At 49.0% G+C, this 18,135-nt stretch overlaps 1 long non-coding RNA gene and 1 other non-coding gene across 2 annotated transcripts; one reads left to right on the forward strand and one right to left on the reverse strand.

Moving 5' to 3' along the window:
• The first annotated feature begins 2,814 nt into the window (after positions 1-2,814).
• LOC129383968 (uncharacterized) lies at positions 2,815-5,483 on the forward strand. Its single transcript, XR_008611739.1, has 2 exons — positions 2,815-3,762; positions 5,241-5,483. It is a non-coding gene; the product is annotated as an uncharacterized lncRNA (long non-coding RNA).
• A 4,616-nt stretch (positions 5,484-10,099) lies between these two features.
• Positions 10,100-10,262, reverse strand: LOC126528689 (U1 spliceosomal RNA). The gene has a single exon (XR_007599078.1). It is a non-coding gene; the product is annotated as a U1 spliceosomal RNA (small nuclear RNA).
• Positions 10,263-18,135: the final 7,873 nt, after the last annotated feature.

An 18,135-nucleotide genomic window follows, 5' to 3' on the forward strand; every position in this document is an offset into this window, starting at 1 on the left:
CTCCAGCTACGCAGGCGGCGCCACGGGGCCCTCCTCCGAAGCAGTCACCCGGTGATAGAAATCTGCGACGCAGTTCGGCGGTTCGGTCTGCAGTATGCATGGACTCCCTGATGAGGAAAAAAGGGAATAGTAATCGCATGTGCAGCGTGCAGCAGTGCTCAAACCGTGCCGTAGCGAGTGTTCACTGTTAACGTATATTTAAAATGTACTTCAAGACAGGCCTTGCGAAAGAATTGAAGACTCGGCGATCAAGGATGCGTCCAGGTGGGAGGCTGCACTTCGCAGCCCGGACCTGGATGAACAATTCTGGGCTGTCCAGCAGGCTCACGATGTGGCCGTGAGGCTTGGCCTTCCGGTCCCGACGTGGGAGTGGCCCGCTTAGTGATTAATTATCACTACTTGCAGGACCAAATAAAGTTTTCCTTCCGTCCTTCCTTCAAGACAGGCGTAACGACCTGAGGCACTGGAACCAGTTACGAAGCTCGTACTACATTTACAGGACAATGAATCGCATACAGAGGTGATCCCACTTGTGTATTGGCGGCGAGGAGTTACGCAGTCGCCATCTGTCAAGAGCGCCTCCCTTGCGTAGTATGAGGGATCACGCGGCGCGCTCCCCGTAGGTTTCGCTTACGGCGCTCAATAAAAACACCACGCGGCAGCCCTCGTGGACATTTATGTAGGTACTCTCAAAACGAGGGAAGTTTTTGACTGTCGATGTAATAATGTTAGGCAAACTGAAAGCACAGAATCGTTTACAGACGCTATCTCTTTACCGAATACGTACAGTGAACGCGCGGTCGTCGCGATGGAGTCTCCCGAACCGGCTTCTTTCGTGAAAGGCCGGCAATCGCTGAGCGCGAACTATGTGAAATATGTTATTATAGTGGGTGGTCTGTATAACCAAATGGTGCATAACAGAACGAAGCCTCAATGCGTGCAGCCATCGCACGGGTTCACGGCGAGCAACTGCGCATCTGCATGCATGTCCGCGCGCAGTGGTTTGCTATCGCTTTGAGCGCATTTTAGCACTAGGCCGTGAGCTTTAGGCCGCAGCATATGAGCATTTCCCAGAACACTAGCAACCATTGTTGCGGGGACGCGATCAAAACTGTTAAAAAATTATTTCGTTATAGAGACTTCGACGCCTACGGCGATTGTGATGTGTCGTCGCGACGATTCAATCTTTTTTTGTCTTCCAAATTCTTGGACATTTCATTATTATTTCTCAAGTTGCGTCGCACTGTATGTTTATCGGTCTTCTCAGCGTGCGATTTCCTTCTTCTTTTTTGCAATCGAGTGCATTAATTCATAACACAAACATGACCACATGCCATGCCTTTCTTTAATATGCGTTTTACCGCTCCCTTTCCGTTCCAGAGAACTTGCCAGTATCTAGCATCAACAAGTTCATAGACCAAACCGTCCTGACATTAGCCGTGTAGCGGGCGCGGGCGAGCGTGTCAGTGCGCGGTTTCTGCTATATCACCGAACATCGCACGGTCCCGGCGCCGTAGCAGAAATCTTCCTCACGTGTGTGCTTGCTGCATGCGCGAGCTGTAGCCGATGGCTGTCTGCCGGTTCTAAATTTCGCCAGCCAAACTTCACGCAGCTCCTTGCCCTGCGGGTACGTGTGAATAAGGCTGACACCGGGATCTGTTGCGTACGTCCGGCACTGCGGCACCAAGCAGTAGCCTACCATGCTGCACGCCTCCAAGGACAGCCACTACCTATTATAGTAGTTTCAAATGTTGTCAAGCAGACACCCAGGGCAGTAAAGCCGCAAAACTTAATCAGAACTGCGGCGCAGGTGCGACTTTACCTTTCGTTTTCAGCTCACTTCGACGCTTCCGAAGCAGCCGACGGTCACGTGATCCCTCATGCCGCGTCACGCCGACGGTGGCGCCAGCTTTTCCAGTGGTGGAGCTCGAAGCCAATAGCGATCGAGCCGAGCTCTGCTCAAGGAAGAAACAAATTTTAAGGGAGGTACCGATTTACGAAGAAACAACTCCAAACGCAAGCGGAAAAACGTGGAACCCGTTCAGGCACAATCACTTTGTCCTTAGTCAAACAGCTACGCTAAATTTCAGTTCATTTGCTCCGCCGTACGCTGCTCGAGGCTCCAGACGAACGTGCTCACCCCTGCACCTTACGAGTTTCGTAAATTGTTGTATTCTACAGCTGTTTTATTTTTGTTTACATTTCCAAATGCACTAAAGATTGTTTCTTACTGCAAAGGATTAATTTGTTAAATACAGGAGCGCTTGAAAAACAACTAACGTCTGCTGCCGGTATGCGCTTGCGTTTACTACGTGTTTGCGAAAATACAAATACATGCCTTCATTCCCGTGAGCATTTTCAAGGCTAGTAACGACATACTGACCTTTACAGAGCCTTTACCTTGACGTACTACGGCGTTAACGCAGTGCGGCGCGCCCTTGATTGCAGTCGTTTGCAGGCAGAGCGATTCGACGCGGACCATGGTGTCTCTTATGGAATAGTAAGCTGTTGGGCTAGGTGGTTTGACATGAGTTTTGCAAAGGGGAGCGCCGAAGTGTTGCCGAAGAAGGAGACGTGGACAGGAAAGACGCTCACTTGCAACTAAGTATATTTTCAGAGACAAAACGATTTCACGCAACCTAAAAGGATCGGGGAAAAACATGGCGTTGACCTCGCCTTCACAGCTCCTCTCAAGCTTTCTTGGTTGTGCGCCCTTGCAAAATGGCCATAAGAAGAACAGGGCCTGTGAAAAGAAACACACAAAACCGCTCGCTTCCTGTGCTACCACTCGACTGTGGGATAGCTTACCTTGGGCAGACGGGGCGCTGTCTAAATGACAGGCTAAGAGAACATTCTTCATATTTAAAGGCCCTGAACAACTCCACGCACCTTGCTGCGCATTGCAAGGATTGTGGCTGTAAGCCAATTTTCGATGAAACCGAGATTAAACGCAGATCCAAAGGCAGACTCGAAAGAGAAATTCCAGACGCAGGTCAGATTCGCGCTCATGCTAACCTCTGTATTAGTGCCCCGTCAGTGTATCCGTTCCGTTCCTTGCCCTTGGCCGAAGTTTCCACTTCGCCTCCTTTGTTTCCATCGCTTATCATCCACATCGTAGTTTCCGCATCGCCTTATCACCGTCTCGGCAACCATTTTCCCAACCGTCGCACCGCCTTAGTCGCTGGAATGACCTAATATCTTCGTTCATCTGCCAGACAAGTGACCTTTAGCATGCCTTCGAAAGAACCCATTTCCTCATGTCTGGCGAACCTGACACCTTCAAAAGGCTGGATTAACGCCTCCTTATCGTCTCGGCGTATCGTTGCGACTTCCTCTCACAATCGCTCTCTCCCTTTCATTCGAGCACCGCTTCGGGGACGACGCGTTATATATATATATATACGCGTTCGCTACAGCGGCACGACAGCCGGGCAATATCGTCGGCAGTGGCTAGTACGAAGGCGCCAGTGGACCCCCGCGATGTTGTCCGCGACCACGGCTTCGGCTGCGTCTGTGACTGTCCTTCTCCTGGCTTTGTGCGGTGGCACGGACGCGAGATTTAACGTGTCCTCGTTTTTCAGGCGGACGCCACAAATGTGCGCTCCGGATCCACGGTCGTTCCGGCTCGAAGACCGGGCGTCCTGCCCTTTCAGGCGGAGTGCGAACACGCAGGCCGGTCGGATTCCGGCTGTAGTGCCGACGGTGATGTGCAACTGTCCCGGCAGTCAATGCAGTATGTTCGACGATTTTCGCTGTCAAGAGGTAGGCGTCTTTGACACGCGTTAATGTTTCGCATGGGGCATTTGTTCACTATTTCAGGAATAGTTTCCTTGTGCCAATGTATGTCAAAGCATCCTTATCGTCGTAAACAGTATCCGACAGCTTCATCACACACGAACGAATTATGAAATACGAAGAATCTGTTATCAGTTGCTAAGGCAACTGATAACTGGAGGGATGCAGGAGGCGGCCGGCACGCGTAATTTGATATCATCTTGTGCGAATAGGTTCGTTTTTGGCCACGCGTGAAATACTGTGCTCCATCATGTCAGTTCTGTTGCCCGTGGCCCTGCGCCTAATGTTCAGAGGATGGCAAAATGATACAGTGGGCGGTCGCTTTTATTCTCAGCCCGTCCATCAACTTTATCTTGATAGAAATAAATTATTGTTATCTTGCATTACTATTTCAGGCTGGAAATTAAAGGGAAGTTCTTGATTAGGCGAACGGTGGGTACGCAAGTCTGTCGAGCACTGCAGGAGTATTATTCGGAGCTGCAAGTGCAGGGTTCCGAAAAACTCCTTTTTTAGCAATACACCTGATGCATCTTCATCCAACAGGTGACCGCCGTTACTGAAGTATTGATCGTTTACATTATTGTGAACGATTAGTTTACAGAAGCATTCATGCCAATCTTCAGCTGTTACGAGCATTTCAATATACTGCCTGGTTGTTTTGCTATGAGAGGATGACTCAGCGGATACGGTCTGTGCTCGCTGAAAGATGACGAAAGGAATTTGCTGTGCCATGTTCAGCAAGTGCGTTCACTGATTGGCTCGCATGGTTCGTTGATCGAATTACTGCCTGGTCGGGTATTGATTTCAAACTTTCCATTAACATCTAGATTATTACAGACGGTGTATCGTGGTGCTGCCAGCTTTAAGGTCAAAGATAGCTCTTTCACCAAGGATCAACCTGTGGCAACGTTCGAAAGCACCGCCTTAATTTTAACCGCCTCAGCGTCTCCAACGTTAGCGTAAATCTAAGCTTACGGGTGCTTGTGTGTTCCCCTTCTGTGAACGAGGAACAGAACAAAGGACCAGATGCCCGAAACGCTACTGCAGTAGGCGCTACTACCACAGTATGCAATTTATGCTTGTTACCATTACCAATAGCGTGAGCAAGCTGCCATGATAGTGCGAATTAGCATGAGTTAGTGCTTCTATAGGACAGTGGAAGGAACTGCAGAGGAAGCCATTTGAACGCACTTAAGTACTGTCGTGCTAAACTCGAACAGCCAGCCACAATGGCTGTTGGTCGAGTCTGTAGACACTGCTTTACCTATCCATAAACAAAGCTTAAAATTTAAGGAAACGTGTAAATAATCGCCGATGTTAGTATTGATGAATTCGCGCTCGTGTCGTTCGAATTGTTTCAATTTAAGAAAAAAAAACTAAAAGCCCGTCGATTCGCTGTCATCGTCAATGCTATCACACGTTTCTTGACTGCACGTGTTTTTCAGATACGGGAGAGTCTTCAGGTAGTTTACGTCGAGGGCGATGGACCAGCGTTGTTCAGGAACGAGACGTTTACGGTGGCGTGCGCCTGCGTCACCAGCAGGACGGAGCGAGGAGCACTAGACGACCTCGTTCGAGTCGGCAACGCGATGGACTACGGCGGCGAGGCTCCGGGCCTGTGGCGAGAAAACGCTACGAGGCCGCAGAGCAAGCCGCGAGAGAGAGAATAAACTTTATTGCATGAAGGAGCTCCGTGGAGTTAATCTCGGGTGGAGCTCTTGGACGGCCAGACTGCGGTTACGCAAGTGGTTGCTGTTCCCCAGTAGCAATAAGGACGTTGCTTCGAACGTTGGACGGGATTGTACTCCTCTAAAACTGTCTGTGGTGCCCCCCCCCCCCCTTTTTTGTTCTGTGGAGCGGTTAGACGCGTGAATATTTATTAAACTTATCGTGTTTCAACCCACAACTTGTTTGTGACCCGCCTCACGGTATGGTTCAGTGGCTATGACGTACTGCTGCCGAGTACAATCCAGCCGGTTCGATTCCCGGGTGTATCTAGATAGAGGCGAAATGAAAAAAAAAAAAAAACAAAGAAGAAAGAGGGCAAAAAACCCACACGCGTCCGTGTGCCGTGCTTTGCCTGCACTTTATTAGAAGCCTAGGCATACGAAATCGTTCGGAGTGCTCCACTACGACGTCTTGCAGGGGCGTTAAACCACACAGCTTAATTTGCGCGAAATGTTTTGCCAATAGTTCAAGTACTTCTTAAAAATTGTGCGTTAGCGGTAAAGCAACATTCCTATTTCCTTCTTTTCAATCACATATTATCGATGCCGCCAGACGTCAGAGGATTACGCACCAATCAGTGTTTACCTGGGTACTGATACAGAAATCGGTTTCTAACGTTCTAGTGATTGCGTGCAGGGAACACAATACAATTGCGAACTGCAAACCAACAATCTGCTCAAGGAGCGCCCATCGAGTAGAGATACAGATACTCGAACGAATTTTGATAAATCCGTCCGCAAAATTGTGGATAAGTGCATCCGTGTTCCACTAATTATCTCCGAAGGAATTACTCGCTGCGACACAAAGCTTTGGGTGGAACACCGGTGAATTGCGTAACAGAATTTAGGTTCAAACACCTCGTAATGTAATAGTATGTTCAGCATTCGTCCTAAGATGAATGCTCAATATGCCATAACGATCCGGCTTCAATGTCGCAATCGTACCTCTTCTTTGTACAATAAACGCCGCATCAGAAAAGATAAAAAACCCCGCTCGACGATCGGTACAGTCACCAGAGTCTTGGCCGTGTACAGAACGCGCGGCGGTGACCTCGGGAGGCAGCGGGTGCTAAGAGTGGCACTCGCAACCTGAAGTAATTGTGGCCCAGGGTGACCCGATTCGCCAGGAAGCGAAGCTCAGGGCAGACCCCACTGAAAAGTCGACATGCCTCGTAGGGGAGACAGAAGAAAGCCTCATTTTTGGTTCTTTTGATTTATACGCGTGCGACAAAATACAAGAGCGTTCAGCCTTGCCCCTTCGACAGACAGACAGACAGACAGACAGACAGACAGACAGACAGACAGACAGACAGACAGACAGACAGACAGACAGACAGACAGACAGACAGACAGACAGACAGACAGACAGACAGACAGACAGACAGACAGACAGACAGACAGACAGACAGACAGACAGACAGACAGACAGACAGACAGACAGACAGACAGACAGACAGACAGACAGACAGACAGACAGACAGACAGACAGACAGACAGACAGACAGACAGACAGACAGACAGACAGACAGACAGACAGACAGACAGACAGACAGACAGACAGACAGACAGACAGACAGACAGACAGACAGACAGACAGACAGACAGACAGACAGACAGACAGACAGACAGACAGACAGACAGACAGACAGACAGACAGACAGACAGACAGACAGATAGATAGATAGATAGATAGATAGATTCAAAATTACCAAAGAAGGAAAATGGAATATAGTCGACCGCCCATCTGCACCCTGCGCTGGTGTGCAGCGCTACTACGAGAAAACGACAGGGGAATGTGGGCCGATCCCCAAGTCGCGTGCAACCTGCGTCTGACGGTGTTAGCTGCCCTCGCTGAACTTGTTGGTGCGCGACCAGACGCACGCCAAGGATAGCGGCAAGTCTGTGGCCGATAGGAAACCGGTGCGTGCGTGCGGGCTCAAGGCTGTCCGAGGTGTCGCAAGCGCCAACTGTTTCTAAAAACTCACTAAAGACGTTAGTCGTACCTATGTGCACCCAAAATACAAAAAAAGTGTCGGCCTCTTTGCTGCTGGCACGGATTATTACATTTTTTTTAGTGTACAGTCTTCGTATAAAATACGTTCATCCAGTCAGGAGGTTCAGAATAGTTCTCCTCCATACACGACACTCTCGAAAACCTATTCTCGGAGGGGCGGGACAATACAGGAGATGCAATAAACGAAAACAACGTTGGAAGGCGATTCAACGTCTACTTGAATTGTATGAAAAGCAATGACTTCCTGGGCGACTTGGTCGCCAGAACCATATAACTTTATTGTGAAAGCCGTGCCGGGGTTGTAATGTACATGCTAGGCTAATTTCAAAGTAAAACCTCGTGGTATCGAGCTTTAGCTGTGTGCTCATACCGCGGTCTCTCATAAAACTTGCCGAGACATGCAGCTGAAACACAGTGACAAATAGACATGGAAGATAGACGTCGAGTAGAATCGGTGTACCGCGAAATCGGCCTCCTTTAAGGAAACACGCAAGGAGCGAAAAGAAAGCGCTCCCTAGTCTTCGATATACGTTCACGTATTCTCGTGACACCAGTAAACAAGTGCTGCGGGCGCTTGTTTACTTCTTATTGCACTTGTTAATAGGGCGCCTTAAGCATTCTACAGCTGATGCCCCTTACTGCTGCGGCTGTGTTCTAGGGACAAAGGATATAAGAGAGAAAGAGCTTAGAAGTGCCGCAATGTGGACTGACTAGATGAGATGATTTACGCAGCTTTTTACGCAGATTTTTTAGGAGAGCATGTGTAGGCAGCTATGTCACCTACAGAAACTCGTGCATCAAGAAGAATGAAGAAGAACAAGGAAGAAGTTGCTAATAATAATAATAATAATAATAATAATAATAATAATAATAATAATAATAATAATAATAATTTAATAAATAAATAAATAATAAAAATATGTGATTTGATTGCCTGTTTTGGACAGTATCCTTTGAACGTTGAAATTGAATGAAGACACATTCCGTTAAGTTGTATAGCCTTTATTCTAGATCATGTAGCCGTTGATTACACGTACACACTCGCACTTTCACGGACGACTCTACACTTGCTTTCGCGTACGGCAGCCTCCTCTTCTGCCGTGTGCTGCACCAGCGGCCTACTCATGGTGATGGCCTGGAATGCATTGCGTGACGCGCGTAATGCAATGCAGATATATACGCTTCGTCTGGGTAGCGTGGCGTTCAACCATCATTCTTTGAGAAAGGGGCTTGTTTTTCCCACATCATATGAGCTCGTGTTCCCGTGCACTTGACTCCGATAAGCAGGGAAGCTCAGTTAATCGCGACAGGGGTCGTGGTGTCATGCCTTGCAGACGGCACTTGCGCTTCCTGTGACCTTTGTGCGCATGCGCTACTCTTGCTGAGCTCGTGGCTTCGCGCCGTTATCACGCACTGACCGACGGGCCAGTCGACGCTGGCTCGGTAGTGCGAATGTAATCTGTAGTATTCTACGCAGATGTGCAAGTTGGCTTCCCTGCAGCGCGTGTTCGGTGCTCACGGACGTATCAGTGAGACATGGAAAGCTTCGCTTTAATGTAATTAAACAAAACCAACAGCTTCGCTGGTCTTCCATAGTGGAAGTGATCTGAAAATTTTACGGTTGCTCGCTTTTCGCGTCTGGACAAACGGGAAACCGACGTACGTGGAAGCTGCGTCGCTTCAGCATCTGCGCCGAGAACGCGGACCCCAGCCTCTTAGTGTGCCCTTTAGAAATTAAAATTAAATTTTGGGGTACCTAAGTTCTTTTGGGGTACCGGAGCACCTAAGTTCTTTAACGTGCACCTAAATATAAGTACCACGGGTGTTTTCGAATTCCGCCCCCATGGAAATGCGACTGCCGTGGCCGGGATTCGATGCCGTCACCTCGTGCTTAGCAGCCGAACACCATAGCCACTAAAGGCCGATCCACACGACGGACCAAATTGCTCTTTTGGACCGCGGTCCGCGCATCACGTGATAGGAAGTCACCAGTTCGTGCGTACCGCCGTTGGCCCGCGCAAGACCGCGGCCCTCGCGGTCCAACAAATCGCCGAGGCTTTTCCCACTTCCGTTTTGGCGGCGGGCCGCATGCAAACCGGAGCGATTTTGGCTTAGCCAACGAATGTTGTCCGGCAACACAGTGTCTTCAGCCAAATCCAATCTAGTTTTCGGCTCAGCGATAGCCAGTCAAGCCAGTCGTTTCATGTCCGCCGTTCCGCCTACGCGTGCGTGCAGCAGATATATTTTTTAAACACCATGTCCTCTTGGAGTGGCAAGGAGGTCTTTTATTTTGTATCCCTCGTTGAGCAGTTCCCGGCTTTGTGGGACTCGAGCCGGAATGATAACCATGATAACACTCTGGCCGAGAGTGTAGCTGGTTGGTCTGCTCTGCCGTCTGCTATGGCGGTCCGCCGTGTGGATGCGTTCTGCGCCGGATCGGACCGCGGCGGGCCGTGACGTCGCATCACGTGACCGAGCGGCCCGCGGACTTGGTCCGTCGTGTGGATCAGCCTTAAGCAACCGCGGCGTTTCCAGCGCTATCGTTCTTTTTTTGGAACTCATACTGGGGCTGGCGCGAACGCCACGCCCCACTACCAAAAATTACATGCCCCACCTATCCCGGTTTGGGATAGTGGCGTGCTTCAACCTGCCGTCGTGCAATGGTAGGCCTCGGCACGGGACCCCGGCCTCCCTGATCACCGGAGAGCCCGACACCAGGTAAGTATGCAGTGGGTAGCGGCGAGAACACATGCCATTCCAAGAGCACCAGCATTTGGTACAAGCTGGAAACGGGCATTTCGCTTAAACTCAAGCGCCGCTAAACAATCAAAGCCTGTAAAATTTCGAATTTCATTACAGAAGCCTAGGCCCCGCCAGTCTGTAAATTTAGTTGAAAGAAGAGCCGTTTTGCAATCGACTTATTACGGAAACACGTGGCAGAATCCTGCTCACGATGGCTGTCGGCGGTAATACGATTAGCATTGTAGCAATCTAGTGACCACGCCGTATTGCTGAGGACGCGTTTATGTAGAATCTGTAGAGGCCATTATTTGAGTTCTGTTGCTTCGGTCTTTTGCAACGTACACTGTCTCTGGTACGGGCCTACTTTGACACTGGCTTGCGAAGGTCGCCCGCGAACATGGCTGCATGACAATGACTGTATGACGATCGCGAAGTGACAACGATGGAATGATGAGCAAGGAATCACGTGTCTGAAGTGATGATGATAAGACGATGGCCTTACGACAATGGTTTGACGACGATTGACTTTGTGACGACAGTGACGTGCGATGCCACGACGAGGGTCGTATTGACGAAGCTAGAATAACCATGATGGAACGACTACGAAGGCATCACGGCGATGATGCGACGACGAATGCATGACGACGACTGTATGACGACGACGGAATGACGACTGTGGCTTGGCAACTGTATGACAATGGCATAACGACGAGGGCACGATGGCAACCGTATGACGACGATGCCGTGACGACGACGGAATGACGAGCATCCGATGACAAACCTGGGTTTCCAACGTTGGAACAGCCACGGTGGCATCACGACGACGGTATACGACAACGGATGTACGAAGACGGCACGACGACAATAGCGTGACAACGACGACATGACGATAATTCAACGACCACGATGGCATCTCGACCAAAACCATATAATCAGTGATCCTAGCTACTGCGTAACTTGGGGCACTGCGTTGGCGTTAAAAGGCGTGTCGACGATGGCATCACGAGAAACGAATGACGACGCTGGAATACTGACGATGGAGCGTCGACGATGGCATCACAACCACGATAGATAGATAGATAGATAGATAGATAGATAGATAGATAGATAGATAGATAGATAGATAGATAGATAGATAGATAGATAGATAGATAGATAGATAGATAGATAGATAGATAGATTCAAAATGACCAAAGTAGCTAAATGGGAAATAGTCGACCATCCATCTGCACCGTGCGCTGATGTGCAACGCTAGCACGAGAAAAGGACTGGAAAATGTGGGCCGACCCCGAAGGCGGATGCAGCCTGTGTCTGAAGTTGTTAGCTGCCCTCGCTTACCTTCTTGGTGTGGAAGATATACTCGCGGACAACTTTTTTTGGCTATGAAGTGAAAGCTACGGGGGCGGAGCTTTTGCCCGTGACTGTATTCGTACGCAATGCAGTCCGGGCGTGCTCGGCACCGGTTTCGGCTTCACCAACCTCGCAATACCTCTCTAGTCAAGGCACATACAATAACTCGGCGTGAATCAATGTTCATTCACATATGACGTGTACCGAGTTCTGAACAGCCAGCATCGCAGCCTGCGTCGGAGCTCCGAAGCAGCCGTATGGCGACGCGCCACCGACGCTGCCGTCGGTAGAGCTGGCGCATCAGTTAGCTCGCTCGCTCGTTTGTACGTGCCGATGGTTGCGGTTTCCAGAGGGGCTCGCTTGGTTTCCGCGCAGACGAAGGAAAAACTTTTTTTGTTGTTGTTGTTTGTGTGCGTCAACAGTCTTAAGTTGCTAAAGTTAGTCAACAGCCTCTGAGGGGAGTTGATTGGCGGGACAGCAAGCGACGAACACTCAGCAGAAGACACGGGCGTCATTCCGCGTTTGACGAATGTGCAAAACGGAGCGACGGTCTCGGGTGTGCGGAAACTAGACAGCGCAAACTAAAAGCACAATAAAATACCAATATTTAACTGGTGAGTGTTACGTATTGTTTCAAATTAGGTGCTGTAAAAAAAAAATATTGTTTTCTATTTCCCTCGTAAGAAAACGTGAGCAAAGCTGCGGGACTACTTCCAACAGCGGTGAAACAGGCGCGCTCAGTTTTCGTAGCCTTCTCTTTTTAACAGGGATAGGCGGGCTAGTTGATGGTCGATATTGGAATGCATCATGTAACCGCACAAAAACAAGGGACAAAGAAGGAACACACAAGACAGGCGCGGGGCCTGTCTTCTGTGTTCCTTCTTTGTTCTTTGTTTTTGTGCGGTTACATGATGCCTTCTCTTCATAGCCAAGAAAAGTTGTCCGCGACTATAGTTACAAGTCGGTGGCCGATTGGAAGCTGGCGCGTGCTCACGGAATCCAGCTATGCAAGGTGGCGCAAACGCCAACTGTCTCTTAGCAAAATTCATGAGCCATTTCACTCTGTGAAGCTGGATGACCAGCGAACCGGTTAAGAACACGACACAGAGGTGACCCAGAGTAGTTAACAAAGGTGCGAACACATTTATTGTCCTAATCTGTGGTCCTCGTGGCGACAGGGGTACGCAGACACATTCACCTATCACCTCTGTTATTAAATGTGTCCGTCACGTAAGACAATAAATGGACCATACCCCCGTAAACGCCGCCTCGCCATTACGGCGACAAAAGATAAGTGAAATTCTACGCTGGAATGATGAGTGGCAATGGAGCTAGCTGTGGAAGAGGACGACGCTTGGGCAATTGCTGACGACGATTGTTTTTTGTGCAACGGAGCCAGCTGTGGAAGAAGATGACGACGACGAACGCGCGAGTAGTGGCACTTGCGCGTTTGCGCGGTTGGCGCCGTGCATTTTTGAACATTTGTTTTTGGAATAGTTGTACAAAACATGTTTTTCAAAAGCATCTTTTCTTACCCTTGTGCCTGGGACCTCTTTGGGTCCCACGTGAGTGAGTGAGTGAGTGAGTGAGTGAGTGAGTGAGTGAGTGAGTGAGTGAGTGAGTGAGTGAGTGAGTGAGTGAGTGAGTGAGTGAGTGAGTGAGTGAGTGAGTGAGTGAGTGAGTGAGTGAGTGAGTGAGTGAGTGAGTGAGTGAGTGAGTGAGTGAGTGAGTGAGTGAGTGAGTGAGTGAGCATTTATTGGGTCCAACAAAACGCGATAAAACACGCACCGGGCTAATCTCACGACGGAACCGACAGGTCTAGCCGGCCGGCCCGATCGCGGGTGCGCTGGACGGCCAGGATTTGGTCTTCAAAGATGGTAATTGCCAGGAGGGCACTCCACTCTTTCTTGGTAAACTTCGGGCCTGACGACCCGCACTCCCAGAGCATGTGAGACAAAGTATCAGCCTCTTTACAAGCCACGCAAGAACACTTCGGGTAAATGTCAGGATATATGCTGTTAAGGGACGCCGAATTTGGCTAGGAGTTAGTTGGCAGGAGTCTGAGTGTGACCGCCTGCGGCCTGTTTGGCTTGGAATGCGGCGGCTAGAAGACGATTCTCGCTAAGTAAAACAATTTAGTAATTTCGTCATGCGTGATAGGAGCGACTCTGTTTCCAGGAAGAGAGTCGCCCGATCCGAGGGCAGCGCGGTCGGTAAAGCCACGCGCAGCCTCGTGGGCAGACTCGTTGAGGTTCAGAGCAACGCACTCAATCATTCCAACGTGGGCAGCGAACCAACGGATGGAGTGTGTGGAGCTGTCGCCGTGTTTGGCGCCTTTTAGAATTTGAACTACCTGCCGGGCTACCCAGCCTTTCTGGAATGTCCTGATGGCCGCTTTCGAATCTCTATACACCCTGCCTCTCCGACCGTTTTGCATGGCGAGTGCAATGGCCACTTGCTCGGCCACCTCGCAGTCCGTCGTACGGCCGAGGCACAGTTGACGACTTTGCCCAGCGCGTCCACGACAGAAACCGCAAAAGCCTTGCCGTCTCGGTACGCGCCGGCATCCACGAAGCTTCCTTCGATCTTGTCCTTCTGTATTTGCTTTAGTATATTCGACGCTCTTGCCTTGCGACGACCTGCGTTGCGCACCGGATGAACGCTGCGGGGCAACGGGGCGACGGCGAGCTTCTCCCCTATTTCTCTGGGGATTTGGGCGTTGTCAACCAATTTCTTGGTGGGGGAGAGTCCGATCTCCTCGAGTATCAGCCTGCCGGCCGGCGTGACGGTCAGCCGAGTTAGCTGGGCCTGTTCCTTAGCCTCGGCTATGTCCTCCATGGTGTTGTGTATGCCGAGCCGTAGGAGGCCCTCGGTATGTGTTCTGACGGGCAGCCCGAGGGCTCTCTTGTCGAATTTTCTAATGAGGGAACTGAGCTTGCTCCGCTCGGCTCTGAGCCAGTTTTTCATGGCCACCCTGTAGTTGAAGTGACGCAGCACAAAGGCGTTGATGAGCCGAAGCAGGCTGTTCTCCTTGAGGCCACGATGTCTGTTCGTGACCCTTCGCACGAGGGTAGCTCAAGGGCGCGCGACAGCTCCCCGAGCCTACAGGGGTTTGTGTCATTGAGCTTGAACCATTTCTGCACTATCACCAGGATCGTCCCACATGATTTGTTTTTCTCAACATCTCGGGGGCCTTTCTTTTTCCAGATCCTATCGATGGACAGCTTTGCTGTAAAAGGTCACGAAATAGATATTTGTATGTATGTGTGCTTAAAAAAATTGTGTCGGCCTCTTTGTAGGTGGCACAGAATAATGCATTCTGTTTCAGTATACAATCATCGTATAATATACGTTAATCCATTCAGTAGGTTTAAAATAGTTCTACATACACGACACTATCGAAAAACTATTCTCGGCGAGGACGGGACAATACAAGAGCTGCAATAAATAAAAGAAAGGAACGCGATTCAACGTCTAGTCCAACACGATGAAAGCCAGTGACTTCCTGGGCGAGTTGGTGGCGGTAATGGGGGGGGGGATGGGGGGGGGGGACGAACCATAAAATTTTATTGGCAGAGCCGCGCTGCGGTAGCGATGTACATGCTAGACTGATTTCAAAGTAAGAACTCGCTGTATCGAGTTTAGGCTGAGTGCTGATACCGTGGTCTCTCATCAAATTTGTCAAGACGTTCAGGTCTGCAGCTGAAACACAGTGACACACAGACATAGAAGAGAGACGTTGAATAGAATCAGCGTACGGCAAAATTGGCCTCCTTAAAGAAAACAACTAGGGAGCGAAAAGCAAGCGCTCCCTTTTCTTCGACATGCGCTTGCGCATCCTCGTGACACCTAGTAAATGGGTGCCGTGGGCGTGCGAACTCGGAGGCCCTAAGCAACGGATGCTTATTATCTGCTGCGGCTGTGTCCAAGGGGCAAATTATATAAGAAAGAAAAAGCTTACAAGTTGCGGGATATGAACAGACTAGCCCACAGACTACGGTTACTTAATTTATTATGGTACAGCAGGGGTGACTTACACAGCTTTTTCAGAGGAGCGTATGTAGGCAGTTACGTCACCTACGGAAACACGTGCAACAAAAAAGAAAAAAAAGACGTAAGAAGCTGTTCGTAATCCGAAACATCCTTTGCCTCGTACCAGGTACATTGCGGTAGGTAGATGTGTAGATTCTTATCACGCATTGTTTCAGGCTTCTTCAATAAAGGAAAAGGAAATGTAGCCAGATGAAACACACTTGTTGCGACCCAAGGGAGGGTTACACATACATAAATACCCCAGAAAGTGAACGTGGATATAGCCGCCGCCGTAGTGCAATGCAAGCGTAATGCAGAGGTCGTACAGCATGTGTGGCTGCCCCCAAGGAAGACTCTGCCCCAGACCTAAATTAAAGCTTCAAATAACATCCCGTATGCTCTCCTCGGCTTCAATATCTGTTGCTTACGATTAACCAAACTCAGATCCCTCGGTTACTCTTCTGGTTGTAAGCTCTTGGGCGCTTATAAGGTCAGGTTTGAAGTATACGGATGTGATGTCTTCTCAAAGGCAACGCAGTGGCACTTTCTAAGGCACACGCTGTGCCCACCCGACGATCGAATGCATTGCGTAGCAAAGACCTGGAACGGTTAAAGGCAATGCGTTTATTGTGCAATATGGGTCCTGAACAACTGAAACAGTGTTCTCTTGCCGTCGTCTAACGCGCGCTTCGAAGTCAATCCGCATACGCTGTTTTAACGATCACAGGTCCGCAGATACAAACGTTAAACACGCGTACACAAACATGTAGTAGTAGCGATGCGAACATAAAGTCGCATAGGAGTTCCTGCCGTGCGTGGTGTCTTTTCTGAGATTTCGGACCCATACTTTTGAGGACACCAGCAATCCCGTCTTACTCTTGGCCTACACATAGTACCGGGTAAATGTCATCTGTTCACTGATCACTTCATTAAAATTAATGTATTCTCCAAATTCTCCAAAAGTGTAACTATCCGGATGCTTCAATGAAATTGTGTAAAGCAGTAATCTTGTGCCTAATTTACAGGAACCAAAAGATTAAACTATTGGTGCAGTAAACCCAGATTTCTAGTTGGAAGCATCAGGGACATTCTGCTGATGGAAGAGAAGCGCTGGCGAGAAAAAAAAATGTCCATTGCTTCTGTTTCATTACAAAAAGAGCAGTGGTTAGTTAAGGACAAACCAGATCTATGAAGGTTAAAATTTAGGCGGGGAACTCTGCAACGAAAACGACAACGTCACCTCGCATTGTCGTTAAAGGAATTTACTCGTGTTCCACCGGAAATTTAGATGACGAGAATCATCTGCGGTAAGTAGGGCTGATTCACTGCAATTTAGAAACAAAAGCTGTTTAAATCTGGCTCCTGTTATAAAAACTAAATCAGGAAGGATATTTAAGACCGGACCATTTAATGACTACTATGCGAGTCAGCTGATTCATTTAGGAAATATTCTACTATGTCGAGAGACCCAGGCAAACTGTTCGGGCCAATAGTTGAAAATATACTCAACAGGTATGATCAGTTATTATAAGTAAAACGTGTACAAAGCGAAAGCGCTCCTGCAGCAATTATTACTTTAGGTTTCTGTGGTCGCAATTTTCTGATGACCAGAATGTTTACCAGAAATTCCGCAGGAAATAGTGGGGCGTAATCAGCGAGACGGAGAGCAAGAAAAAAAATAGTCCATTGTTAAGCTGAATAGTCCAAATACCAGTTAAGCTGATTTGAAAAGACGCCAACTTCGGCCTGCTCTAAATTTTTGTGTTTCGTCCGTGGAAATGACCAAGTGAGACGGAAATTGACTAAGATGATAGTTGTTTGCCTTTCGCTGTTGTTCCTTTTGCACATTTTCTCTTTCTGCTCGGAGTAATTTTGACTCTTGCGTGTCCCTATACCGCCGGCCCATTCTTGGCGTACGCCCGTTTTTTGTGCGTGCCACAGCGAAGCACCATCATCACGGCCTCCCATTGTGGGTATGTGCCATGTTTAAGACTCATCAACATCATCAAGAAGAAGAAGTAACCGCTCCACGAGGCGTTCTTTGCAACGCACATCCGCATGTAAGAACATCTTTTGCAGTATACCGAAATCTTTAAACACATTGGCGTTAAAAGTATGATATAGCTACTATGAAAGTGCATTACGTCGCATCAAAGCCAGCCTTTCTTTTCTTCTCGGGCACAAACAATTCCAACATGAAAGCCGGGCTTTTACTCGGCGAACGAGTGAATGTGCAATGCCTGTGGTATGTCTTTTCTTTTCTGACGTTATTCTGGTTCGTAATGATTTATTCAGGGGATTGCAAGCACTTCATATTTGCATTGTCAAGTGCTCCCAACGACGAGAAGCAGTCTGTCACGCTTTGCAATTTAACAGCACAAGCATGCGTGCCGAAGTTGTCCTGATCGCTTATTGTGGTCACACGCAGTCGCTGACCCCAAGATTTCGCCGGCTCAAGCAACCCCAGCGAGCGCG

This window comes from Dermacentor andersoni, chromosome 9, assembly GCF_023375885.2.
Source record: "Dermacentor andersoni chromosome 9, qqDerAnde1_hic_scaffold, whole genome shotgun sequence".
Lineage (NCBI taxonomy): Eukaryota > Metazoa > Arthropoda > Arachnida > Ixodida > Ixodidae > Dermacentor > Dermacentor andersoni.